The 14,152-nt window shown below is 42.9% G+C and overlaps 1 long non-coding RNA gene across 1 annotated transcript; it reads left to right on the forward strand.

Annotated features, from left to right (window-relative positions):
* The first annotated feature begins 8,518 nt into the window (after positions 1-8,518).
* Positions 8,519-11,577, forward strand: LOC123102408 (uncharacterized). Its single transcript, XR_006448940.1, has 3 exons — positions 8,519-8,947; positions 9,392-10,977; positions 11,260-11,577. It is a non-coding gene; the product is annotated as an uncharacterized lncRNA (long non-coding RNA).
* Positions 11,578-14,152: the final 2,575 nt, after the last annotated feature.

The raw sequence follows: 14,152 nt of genomic DNA on the forward strand, positions 1-14,152 counted from the left end.
TATGCTAGTCTAGTTGGCTGCACGTCCACACAGCCCATTCGACTAGAGACCTTTTAGGACATTCATCATACAATGCATAGTCCCACAAACAAGTCACGTACTTGCTGATACACATCATTGATAATGTCCAAGGACTATCTTTATTCATAAACACATAGGAAATATCATCATACATGATTGCCTCTAGGGCATATCTCCAACACTTTCTCTACCATTGCATAATGGGGTGCTCTTCTCCAATATTTTGTTCGCATTATACAAGAGAAACAAGCAAACACATCACAGGTTTAGCATGTAGTATATGACACTCATTTTGGTAAACCAGTTCAGTAGTAAGGTGGATAGGATAACATCATGAAACAAACATATATGTATGTACCATGGTCACTGTATTGTCTATATCATTCTAGTTTATGTTGCCAAATAAAGATAGAGACACAGTTCAAATCATATCTCTTTAAGACACATTAACATAGACAGAATATAAGTGTGGGAAGCTACACAACATTAGCACCACTTGTAATGTGCATGACATGAGAACATAACTGTTTATACATATGAAATTGAAATCAACATAGAGCAAGAAGTTAGAACATCAATCCAGTTAAAGAAATAGGTTTAAAACTGATACGTCTCCAACGTATCTACTTTTCCTAAGGCTTTTCCTCTTGTTTTGGACTCTAATTTGCATTATCTGAATGAAACTAACCCCAGACTGATGTTGTTTTCAGCAGAACTACCATGGTGTTGTTTTTGTGCAGAAATAAAAGTTCTCGGAATGGAACGAAACTTTGCGAGGATTTCTTATACAATAAATAAGAATTTCTGGAGCCAAGATCCATCGAAGGGAGCACCTCGGTGGGCACAACCCACCAGGGCGCCCCCCTCCTGGCGTGCCCCCCTCCTGGCGTGTAACAGCCTGGATTTTTCCCTTTTCTTTTTTCCTTTTATTTTCTTGGATTTCCTGATTTGATTTGCTTTTCCATGGCTATGTGGTTGAAACTTGGGAAGATCATGTCTTCCTAGGTTTTATAGTGGCTTGTCACCCTCATCATCATCCCAAGATCATGTCATTTCCATCTTTGACCTAACCCAATATTCTTTTTATTGGGAACATTCCTTTTCTGATAAAGGAATAACCCTTAAAACCCTAGGTTGTGAAGCAACCTATATTTCTGTCACTCCTAAAATTCCCAAATAATTCTCATAAATTGTTTGGGTCATATATTCCTCAAATATGGCAAAATATTCCATTGGCCATGTTTCCAATCATGCTCAATTAATTCCTTTTCTGTTTTGTCCTGAATGGCAGTTTGTGAAGCAAGTGCCATTTATATTTGCCCAATTCAACCCAAACTTCTTGAAAATATTTTCCTGTCCAAATAATAGCCTCATGCAAAAATTTAACTCAATTTGCCTAGTAAATATTCCTGAGCAAATTTTCAAAGTTCCTGTCCAAGGGAAGTGATTGTGAAGGAAATATCCAAATGAGTTGAAACTTTGCAAGGTCCTTCATATGATCAAATCATGACTCTCCACCAAATATGAGCTCATGTAACTTATCTATGTGATCCCAGCTCCAAATCTTAGTTTCTGGTCAGATTTTCAGTTTGTGAAGCAAGTATATTTTATATTGCTTCAATGGAGCTGAAACTTTACCAGGACATGCTTCTACCTATATGAACTCCCTCCACCAAGTTTTAGATCAATTAGTTAATCCATTTTCCTTGTGCAATTTTCCAAGTTTCTGTCCAAAGCAAAGCATTGTGAAGCAAGTGTTATTTTAGCTCATCCAAATGGCCTGAAACTTTTTGAGCATCTTCATACCTTCAAATCATTAGGCCATGACCAATTGCAGCTCAACTTGCTCTCTCCATGTGAGTGCATCATCCAAATCCCTAATTCTGGCCATTATAGTGGTTTCTACAGCAACCACTAGCTAAACCCCTCTTCTTGAGCTGAAACTTTGCCATTTTAATCACCTTAGTGTGTGATCATCACCAGGTAAATTATTTACCATGTTACCAAGCTGGTGTCACCACAGTAAGTTATGAACACCTTCATGTTGATTTACTTTGGAGCTAAGTGCAAATCTCTTCTTTGCCCCTGGACCCAATTATTTATTCAGTTGGACTAAGGCACCAAGGTCCATCTACTAGATATGGTTGGCCATGCCAAAGCGCGCCGCTTGCGCTAGTGCTCGTGGTGATCACGCTGGCGTCACACACATTGCAAGCTCTGGCTCGGTCCGACCACTGTTCTCGTCTCCTCCCTCCTCGTCTCGACGTCCAACCATGTCCTAGAGCTTCCCTGTGATCGACTGCATCTCACTGCGTCACTGCCTCATCGTGGTTCGCCTTAAATGCGTCGCAAACGCCATGCCCATGCCATGCCCAGACTCTGTCCACCACTGGAGCATTGCTCAAGCTCGCTAGCATTGTTCTAGAGCCCTCCCCTCGGCTATATAAGCGTGACCCGAGTTCCTCCGCAGCTCACCCATCTCTCCCTCGCCTCATTTGGTCACCAGGATCGCCCCATCTCGCCGGAGTTCGCCTCTGTCCTCCATGGCCGCCACGGCCTCGGCTTGGTTCCGACCAACCCGAGCCTCCTCCTCTACTCCTACCACGTCCACCGAGTCCCCCTAGTCCCACTAAGCCGTCCCACCACCTCGCCCCTTGCCGGAGTGCACCGTGGCCACGGCTTCCATGTTCGGCCACCGCCTCCACCTCTCGGCCACCACCCCGTCTCGACAATTCGGAGCTTCTCCCTCCCTCCCGTCACCACCACGAGCTTCCCCACCTCCCGTAGGTCCTCCCCCACTCCTTTATTGGTCGCCTGGGTGCATGCTTCACCGGAGAGCACCACCGCCCGCGCGTCCCGGTCCTCCTCCTAGCGCCACCTCTCCCCTCCACCCCTCTCCTCCCCGGTGGCCGTGCTCCCTTTGAACGGGACCCCCCTCGCCGCCCCGGTCCCACTGGTGCCCTCGGCTCGGCCAGAGACGGCCGGAGCTGGCCGGCCCCCTCGCCGCTTCCTCCCTTGCTCCTCCTCTGTACCTCACGGGAGCACAGGAGCGGGAGGAAGGAGACGACCGAGCCTGGCCCCTCCCCCTACGCCTGGACCCCACCTGTAAGCCTCTCCTCCCCTGGTCCACATGGATAAGTGGAGACGTCTTTTCCGCGAATATCTTTTCATTTTCAGAAAGCATATTCTCAATCTATTGCGGCTGACAATACGTTTCCCTTCGCAGAAAACGTGTTTGGCCCGAAGGCGCTTTCTGTTTTTCCACTAGGGCCTGTTTGTTGAAGTTTATTCACTGATTGGTCCCTGATCTTCAACTCCTCACAACTTTTCAACCGTAACTCCGATCAAGGTGAAACCAACGCTCACTTCTTCGTCTCGTCGAACTCTATCTTTTGGTAACATTTTCACTAGGTGGTATCACAGTGAAAATGACCATTTTGTCCTTGCCTCTAATCAGCCCCTCTGAGAAAGAACAGCCCGGTGTTTCGTTCCGCGGCTTCACCGCACTTCTTCCAGGAGTCTCCGTCACCCCAGGCAAGCCACAATACCACTTGAATGATAGTCATGCAGTAGCCATGGTTTTCAACTTGAATATTTATTAACGGTTTGCTTGTTTAAAATATGGTTATCGCTGTTTTGGTAATGCTTCTGGGTTAGTGCTTACTTTCTTGCTATGTTGTTATGCACCTGGTTATCATGCCCTGCTAGTTGCTGGTATTCCTTTCATATGCTTATGCTCGCTAGTAGTACATGTTGATGTTGGTGATGGTCTTCGGTGCATGACTGTCGTCTATCCCGAGTATCGTTGTTATGCATGTTCCATTGCATCTAGTTGGTTAAATGCTTGCATGATGGCATTGTTGATATGTGCTTGCATGATACTTATTGTTGATGCTAGTGGTCATGCTATGTTTCTGAGAAGTATGTACTTGTGATGTTCATGCTAGTCAGTATGCCATGCTCAGTTGGATATGATTCATTGTTGATATGGTTGTTGCACCCCATGCTTATATCATGCTCATGCATTGTAATTGCATCATGTTATTTTATCACGGCTCAGCATATTGCATTCAAGTTTAACCGGATTAAATTGAACTTGAACAACTGTTGGCTGAGTCATGGTGCCACCATATCGAACTGACTAGTGCAACCACGCTTGCCTTTCTGGGAAGGTCCTAACTGGGTCTATTGTCATGCCTCTCGCCGGTGCCTCCAACGAGGGAAGGTTATGGGCGTGCGCTATCCTGATCAGGTAGGCGGACATAAGCCTTGTGTGCCCGGTGTTGTTGTTGTTGTTATGGTACCTTGTCCTCGTTTGGGACTGTTTATGTTTTGCCACGATGGTGGCCGTTGGTGTCTTTGGTAGGCACGGGGCCACCCATGACTTAGCCCAAAGGGGAGTTGTTCGGAGTGGCCGGGAGAGTGTCATGGCAGTAGGACGGTTTTTTTGGAACGCCGTTGGTCCACCCGAATGGGAGCGCGAGGCCATGGGTTCCGTGGTGTGGGTACAGTGTACTAACCTCTGCAGAGTGTGTATTAAATCTATCGATAGCCGCGCCCGCGGATAAGGGCCCAGTTCGTGTTGGTCACACTGTGGGTCAACAGTAATAATAATAATGTGCTTAAAACAACCCTGGTTCGATGATGAGATAAGTTGGTTATGTGATCCATGAATGATCACCATTTGGTGACGAGGTTACCCGTTGAGCCAAGATGGGTTCTGTTTGTGATCCGTGAGTGATCATCGTGGTATCGAGGATACCGAGTTGATGGATATTCGTGATGTTGTGCGAGAATCATGGGTAAAGATCAAGCTCCTTGTGGTCATTTAATGATTACTACGGTATTGTTTATACCAAGCTTGATATGATCCTGAGATGATCGTGTAATGTCCGAGGTTGGTAAGTGATGCATGTGATGGTTACGAGGTAACCATAACAGAATAAGTGGTTCATATAGTGTCATCATGTTTCATGCTAGTATCATCAGATTTATATGTTCATGCCATGCTCGTATTGTTCTAGTTGTTTCATGTGGGACATGCCATGCTCATATTGTTCTAGCAATATTATGTTCATGTTGTTCATGCCATGTTATCCCGATGATCTCATGATAATTCCTGCTTAACCTGTAATTGCCATGCTGTTGTTTGTCTTGAATGCTTCTGGTTATCATGAGCTTGCAAGTTCAATGTACTGACCTGGCGTGTCATGCCAGCTTGCAGGTCGTGCCTGGATTGCTTGCTTGTTTGGTGTTGTTCCCGGCATGTGTTCGCGAGCTAGGATAAACGTTCCAGCCAAAGTCCCCGCGGATTGGAGTTCATCATCGCCATTCGTTGTTCCGCTGCCAGTAGTTATTCCGCTGCCTCAATTTGTTATGCTGCTTGTATAGAGCAAGCGTGGTTGGCGTAGTGTAGCCGTGCCGATGTTATTCATTGTAATATCGGAGACCATGTATTCATATTTGTGTTGTAATAGAGAGTTGGTTTGTTCTATACTAAGCAGTGTCGTATTCCAGAAGACTTCACCTCGATCTCTGGGTTGGAATATGGAGCGTTTCGGTTTTCTCTGAGCCGGGGTGCCACATGGCGCACCCAGGTGGGTTGTCCCCACCTAGTGTCCCCGCAGATCCTGAAACCGACGCTATAAAATCCTATTTTTATAGAAAAAACCAGGGAGAAAGAATTATCGCGATCCACGAGACGGAGCCGCCGTCATCTCCTGTTCTTCATCAAGAGGCCAGATCTGGAGTCCGTTTGGGGCTCCGGAGAGGGGGATCTTCGTTCTTCGTCGTCACTAACCCTTCTCCATCACCAATTCCATGATGCTTCCCACCGGGAGTGAGTAATTACTTCGTAGGCTCGCTAGTCGATGAGGAGTTGGATGAGATTCATCATGTAATCGAGTTAGTTTTGTTAGGGCCTGATCCCTAGTATCCACTATGTTCTAAGATTGATGTTGCCATGACTTTGCCATGCTTAATGCTTGTCACTGTGGGCCCGGGTGCCATGATTTCAGATCTGAACCGTTTATATTATCACCATTATATCCATGTTCTAGATCCAATCTTGCAAGTTATAGTCACCTACTACGTGTTATGATCTGGCAACCCCGGAGTGACAATAGTCGGGACCACTCCCAGTGATGACCGTAGTTTGAGGAGTTCATGTATTCACCGTGTGTTAATGCTTTGTTCCAGTTCACTATTAAAAGGGGGCCTTAATATCCCTTAGTTTTCAATAGGACCCCACTGGCATGGGAGGGTAGGCCAAAAGATGTCATGCAAGTTCTTTCCATAAGCACGTATGACTATTTACGGAATACATGCCTACATTATATTGATGAACTGGAGCTAGTTCTGTATCGCCCTAGGTTATAAATGTCTAATTATGAATATCATCCAACAAGTCACTGATCCAATGCCTACGAATTTATCTTATATTTTTCTTGATAAGTTACTACTGCTATCGTCACTATTGCACTTGCTACAAAACTACTGCTACCACTGTTACTAAAAACTTGGAGATCCGGGAGTACCTAAAGATGGAGTACCTAAGAACTTGGAGATCCGGGAATACCAACTATACCTTGCTCTATCAAAAAGAATTATGTGAAAACTGCTTTATGTGATTTAGGAGCTGGTGTTAGTGTTATGCCTTTCTCTTTATATAAAATGCTTGATTTGAATAAACTCATACCTACTGAAATATCTTTGCAAATGGCTGATAAATCAACTGCCATACCTATCGGTATTAGTGAGGATGTGCCCATTGTTGTTGCTAATGTTACTATTTTGACTGACTTTGTTATACTTGAGATGCCTGGCAATGACAATATGTCGATTATCCTTGGTAGACCCTTCTTGAATAATACAGGGGCTGTTACTGATTGCAATAAAAGTAAGGTCACTTTTCACATCAATGGTGATGAGAATACGGTGCACTTTCTGAAGAATCAATTCCAAGTGAATGGTATTAATGTTATTGAAAAATCTTCAACAATCACTATTGGAAGTTTTCAAATACCTCTACCTACTGTCAAAAAGAAATATGAAATGCTTATTGTTGGGGACATTCATATCCCCAATGAGGTAACTTAGTGATTTATGAAAGTTCTTCGGTTTCATGCTAATCGAAAGTGGTTGTTAATAAGACTTGATCAACCTTATTAATGAATCATTTTTTAGAGGTATGAAGTTGATGAATTTAGTAAGCCCTACCTTCTGTCCCTACCTTTTGTTTTCTGTTTTTATTAGTTAAATAAAATAAAATGCCATGTTTTCTCTGTTTTTGAATTTCCCGTGCAATAAAAAATGACCCGAAAATAAAAGTTCTCAGAATAGTCTAAAAATTTAATATGATTTTTTCTTAATATTTAAGAATTTCTGGTGCAAATAATATCAGAGGGAGGTGCACCAGGTGGGAACAACCCACCCAGGCGCGTCCTGGTGTGTTGTGGTCCCCACGTGGCCCCACTCACTTATCCCTTCACACTGCATCATCACTTACCTCCAGAAAAAATTCTCCATTGCTCTCTCTCCCGTGTTCTTGCTCTCAAACCCGCAGATTTCGATCTCTTTGCTCAAAGCTCCGTTTCTGAAACTGTTTCGGGAGATTGTTGCTTGGTATGTGACTCCACCGTTTGTCCAATTAGTTTTTGTTTTAGTGGTTTATATTTTGAATAATTAGCTACTCTTGGTGCTGCTGTAGATGAGCTTGCATGTTGAATTCTTAGAGTTCTAAGTAGTTCGAATGCCTATGAGTAGTTGCTATCAATTTTGCTAAGTTTTGTTGAGAAAATTATGGACTAAAAATTTCAGAATTTTTGCTCACAGGAAAAGGATGAATATCTTTAGGAAGTTTGCTTCTAAGAAGAACTCCAAGGGGGTTATTGGGGAGTCTTCTGACAATGATCTCCATCCTCGGAGGTTGGCGGAAGTACGACCGTGCGAATGGCCGCACACCCAGTTCATGGAAGAGGCTGGAATCCTTGAGGAGTTCACACAATATGCTGCTAATGCCGGCCTCACTGACTTCATCGTAGCTGAATGTGAATAGTATCATCTCATTACAAATATCTTTGTTCAAAGTTTTACTTTTCTTCCTATGAATAATCCCCCCGAGGTGCAGTTTAGTTTATATGCCGAAACCCGTCAGATACCACTTACTGAATTTTGTAACACACTACTAGAAATCCCCATTTTACCTAGGGCTAAGGCCTTCACCTAGAGCTTATTAATCTCCTCAAGGGAAATAAAAGCAATGAATAGTACCCCTCTAGGGAAAGACAATTTTGTGGCAAAAAGAACTGAAAAATAAAATTTCCTAAGTACATGTGGCACGTGCATACCATCCACGCCGAAAAACACGATATGGCCTCCCGCGCGTCGACGGCGCGCGCCTTTTATCCCCCCCCCCCCGCGCTTTGGGGGCCCATTATGCAGTGAGATAGCGACGGGAGAAAGGGCGCGCAGTGCCAAAAGTTTCGGCTAAATTAGGTATCCTTACCCCGTGCCTCTATCCTTCGCCGCCGCCAGAAAAAAATCCCCCCTCTCTCTCCCCAATCTTCCTCTCCCACATCGCCATGGCCCGCCGCGCGCCACCACCCGGCCGTGCCCCTACCGGCCCTGCTCCGCCGCGCCCCTACCAGCCCTCATCCATCGCGTTGCCTCTTCCTCCCCCTTCTCTACCACATAGGTGACCCAATCGGACCATCTGGCGGTGGGCACGATGTCCTCACGCGGATCTGACTGCCGCCACCATCGCCGCCTCCACCTCAAGGTGCTCCTCGATGCGGTTGTCCCCGACGAGCTACTCCCCAACGGCCACATCCTCTCCTGCACTGCGAGCACTACGGCGAGGAGGACGGCATCCACTTACCCGCCGCTAGATCAAGATTGCGTCCACCACCTCGACTTCACCCCAAAGGTTCTCTCCCTGTCTCTTGCTCTCTGGTTTAGGTAGTTGTATATGCTCTGATCTTTTCGGTGTTCAGATCTCGCAAGTGATGCTCATCTCTGTGATTTGCTTGTTAAGAAATTATACTGCTTCTTTCGGCTAGCTTGCCGTTGTTGCAGAATATCAGTTTGCCCTTTGCAAGGTCCGCTCTTGCAGGTCTACTAGGTAGATCTTTTTAGTAGTACCGATCTTTCAATTTAGTTTTTTCAGCTTGAACATGATGTCCAGAACCAGAACTTAAAAGTAGAACTTTTACATACAAGATCTAGTAGGTAAATCTTTTAAGTCCAAGTTCAGATTTAAAGACAGATATATGGTAGCTATGATGCAGGTTGGCCATGCTAGTACTCTCCTGCACTAGCATTTTGTTAACTTAAAACATATTTCCTGACTGAATGTTTTTCTGATTTAAAGGTACCAAGGAATGTTTAAATACTACATTGGTGTTTTCTAGCTTGGAGAAGCAACATCAACTTGGGATGTAGATTCACCAGTATATGTGCATGCATCTCATAGGGGGAGAGATCTTGCACGGATGTAAGACCATTTTTCTTCTGTTATAGATTCTAGAGTGATGCTCTGCTTAAATTCGTATCCATGCATAAAGTCAACATCCAATGAAATATGAGCAAATTATTTTATCTCTGTTATTGTAATTGGGAGCTATGACAACCATATAAATGGATTTAGTATATTTTGATTGCATAGTTTCTTTTTTGCTATTTGAAATATGAATGTGTATCTTTAATCATGACTGTTTATGCATTTTTAAGCATGACTAGAACTGTGCTGAAGATGTGTGCTTAACCGTGTAGTTTTTTTCTGCAGCTAAAATTCAGCTGAAGCTTTACAAACTAGCTGAACACTAATTCATAGAGCTATCCTTTCCTTTGCTTTGTTTTTCCTGTAGAATTGGTTAAGCATAATCTGAGTGGTGTATACCCAACACATTTCTTAATGGCCATGCATGCAATTATAATCTAATTGGGACACGACTAACAAGCTGATTTACATTAGCATGCTCATGTATGTTTTCACAACCTGGCCCTTGTCTTGCAGATCCTCGAAACGAGCCAAGAACCATTAAATGTTTTCACAACCTGGCCCTTGTCATGTATGTTTTACAGATCCTCAAAACGAGCTTAAACTTTGTTATGCAAGATCTCTTCATGTGTCATAATGATACAAACACGAGCTACATAATTTAGGCATTTACAATTATAATTAAGTGATAATTTGGCAGAACAACATGTTAGAAATTCGGTGATTTATCATTCTAACTACTGAAATTATAGGATGCACTATTTTGTCAAGTGTGGTGTTTATTCGAGAAGGCAACAAAGAGGTATGGCAGGACTGCTTTGTTGCACATGTTCGAAAGTTGCGTCTTACCTGCTTTAAATATAGTAGTTGAGACTTCTGGGGGCATGCCGTTTCATCTTGAGCTTTCTTAACTAACAGAGAAATGAAATAACTTATCAAAGCCTTTTTGTACGGTTTTTCTTTTCACTTCAAAAACATTTTCGCAAATTGGAACTTCATAGCCAGTTTCCAAATTCAAAGAAATCACCTACCATGGCCTTGTTCCTTTTCTTAAACTTCTCATTCTGCATCAGCCAAACTCCCAGCCATTTCAATGTCAAGCTCGTTGAGCAACTTGAAATCACAATTCATAGCAAATATATGAACAACTAACCATGCTTTATATTTTTGATAGGTGTTCTAAAACTAGAAGCATTTCCTTAGTTCAAATCCTGTACCATGTATATACATGCTACCCTCTTTTGATGTACTTCAACAAGCTTATCAACAAATATATACCAGATGCTACATCGGCATGTTATTATTTTGTTAGTGTAGTCACATGAACTTCATATGATTTAGCTGCATTGTCATATATTTATTCACAAGATCTGCTCGTCTATATCTGTCAAGACTGGAAACCTTGAGACGGTGATCAAACATTTGGTTGAAGGAATCAGCAAACAGATGTTTTCGAGGTACACCTATGATCTACGTGTCAACTCTCAAATGTCTAGTACTGCAAAACTGTTGTATGGCCATGATGGTGCTTTATTTATTTTTCTGTCTTTTGTGTATACAGACCAATACTTCGTTCTTATTTTCAGATACTTACAATCTTGCATGTTATTGCTGGCATGAGTTTTGTATGTCCACGACTGTTGTGATACTGTTAATATGATGCAGATTTGTGTTCTTGTGTATGCTGCAATATTTTTGATATTTTAGAGAAGTGCTAAATTTGTGACCATTATTTTCAGCATCATGTTGTGAGCTCTGATGTTCCTCTCAAGACTTGGATCGGCAACCTGATGCAAGTGCTCAAGGGATATCTGGAGCATGTACTTGTCAAGGCGATGTGATGCATGTGTAGTTAATTACCATGTTGATTGGAAGTGTTTCGATCTAGCAACAGTAGCTGATATGTGGCCTTGTCTATAGTAGGTTGTAGATTAAACTTGCAGTGTTTAGACCATTTTGCAACTTAAGCTAGCTTTTTTGGATCGATGGGTGGTATGAATATGTTGTATGATGATGAATATTCGGTCATCTATGAATTATTTGAATTATGGCTGATATATATCCAAATTTGGTGTATTGTTGCTTTGGTTGCGATTGTTTGTTGCAGCCTGTTTCTAGTATTAATAAATGGTTGATATGAATCCAAATATATATTTAAATTTATGGATGATATATAAACTTGGGTCTCACAAGCTTTCCCTAGGGCAGAATATGTCCCTAGGTATACATGATTTCCACGCTGGCAAAGGTGACCAGATGTATACTTTCCCTAGGGCATGTGCCCCTAGGTAAAGTTTAGTTTCCCGAGGGCTGATGAAAAACGCTAGGGAAAGCCCTCTTTCCAGTCTAGACTTCACCTAGAGCCCTTTACCCAGGGGAAGCTCTAGGTAAAGCCTTTACATAGAGTTTTTGGGCTTTCACCTAGGGTATTCCATCCTAGGTAAAATCGTTGATTCTAGTAGTGACATATGCATGATCCCTTCCGACGGGAGCTTAGTTGAGCCTAGGCCGGCAGAGTTTGAGGCCTTTTATCGTACCTTAACAGTGGAACACCATTTTATTGCACGAGATTACCCTGACATCCCTATTCCTTATAACTTGGTTTTCAGCATTGAAACTCGTGATATTATTCGATTGCCTGCTTTTACTTTGTTTGATCCTGTTGCCAAGGGTGGATATAGGATTATGCCTGCAGACATCATCGCCTACCGGAACGACCAGGCTGCAGAGGAGGAGGAAGAGCCTCAGCAATGGGATCAGTGGATGCCCGCTCCTCAGTACCCCAACTACTATCCAGGCTTCTGATTGATTACCAAGTAAGGCCAAAAGCCTAAGCTTTGGGGAGTATGTGTTTCCCACTGACATTACATTCATGTTCACTTATTTTATTTGCCGGTGTCCACACTTTTTCATTGTATCATCCATGCTTAAAATTTTATTTTCTCGCTTTCTTCTTGTGTGTTTGAAAAACCTTAGAAAAACCAAAAAAAATAGTTGTAGTTAGTTTACTTTCTATGCATGCTTAGCTATAGCATTGAAAAGAAAACCCGAAAAGATTTCCTTCTTCTTCTTTTGCTTGTTTGAAGCTTTCCCATGTAAATAGTTTTTTATTCGTTTTTGCTTTTCCCTTTTATTTGCTTGTTCAAGAAAACCAAAAACTACAAAAATATTTCAGTGTGTTTCTCTGAATTTCTTTTCTTTTTATTTGAGTTGTAGTCAGGAGAAGACCACGATGAAAATGTTGAGTGGCTCTTTTATGAATAATTGTGGATCTAATGAAGAGCCCATTTTACCTTGTCTTCTCCTGTTTAATAAAATGTTTGCAGATTCCATCTTAGTACACGACACTCTTGCACTATTATTATTCTCATATCGTTCGGTCATGCAAGTGAAAGGCAATAATGACGATTGATAACCCACAAGTATAGGGGATCACATTAGTTTTTGAGGGTAGAGTATTCAACCCAAATTTATAGATTCGACACAAGGGGAGCCAAAGAATATTTGAAGGTATTAGTAGATGAGTTGTCAATTCAACCACACCCGGAGATTAATTATCTGTAGCAAGTAATCAGTAGCAAAGTAATACGATAGTTTTGATAGTGGTGACAGCAGCAATAGTAACGGTAACATTGATAGCAGTAATTTTGTAGCAAGTGTAACAGTGATGATAGCATTAGTAACTTAGTAGAAACAATATAAGATAAATTCATAGGCATTGGATCGGTGACTTGTTGGATGATATTCATGATGAGACAGTTATAACCTAGGGCGATACGGTACTAGCTCCAGTTCGTCAATATAATGTAAGCATGTATTCCGTAAATAGTCATACGTGCTTATGGAAAGAACTTGCATGACATCTTTTGTCCTACCCTCCCGTGGCAGCAGGGTCCATATTGGAAACTAAGGGATATTAAGGCCTCCTTTTAATAGAGAACCGGAACAAAGCATTAGCACACGGTGAATACATGAACTCCTCAAACTACGGTCATCACCGAGAGTGGTCCCAACTATTGTCACTCCGGGGTTGCCGGATCATAACACGTAGTAGGTGACTATAACTTGCAAGATCGGATCTAGAACATGGATATAATGATGATAACATAAACGGTTCAGATCTGAAATCATGGCACCCGGGCCCAAAGTGACAAGCATTAAGCATGGCAAAGTCATAACAACGTCAATCTAAGAACATAGTGGATACTAGGGATCACACCCTAACAAAACTAACTCAATTACATGATGAATCTCATCCAACTCCTCACCGACCAGCGAGCCTATGAAGGAATTACTCACTCCCGGTGGGGAGCATCATGGAATTGGCGATGGAGAAGGGTTGGTGATGACGAAGAATGGAGACCCCCCTCTCCGGAGCCCCAATAGACTCCAGATCCGGCCTCCCGATGAAGAACAGGAGGTGACGGTGGCTCCGTCTCATGGATCGCGATAATTCTTTCTCCCTCATTTTTTTCTGGAAAATAGGATTTTATAGCGTCGGTTTCAGGATCTGCGGGGCCACCAGTTGAGGACAACCCACCTGGGCGCGCTAGGAGAGGGGGGCGTGCCCTGGTGGGTTGTGCCCACCCAGGTGCCCCTCTCCGGTTGATCTTGGCTCCAGAAATTCTTATT

Source organism: Triticum aestivum, chromosome 5A, assembly GCF_018294505.1.
Source record: "Triticum aestivum cultivar Chinese Spring chromosome 5A, IWGSC CS RefSeq v2.1, whole genome shotgun sequence".
Classification (NCBI taxonomy): domain Eukaryota; kingdom Viridiplantae; phylum Streptophyta; class Magnoliopsida; order Poales; family Poaceae; genus Triticum; species Triticum aestivum.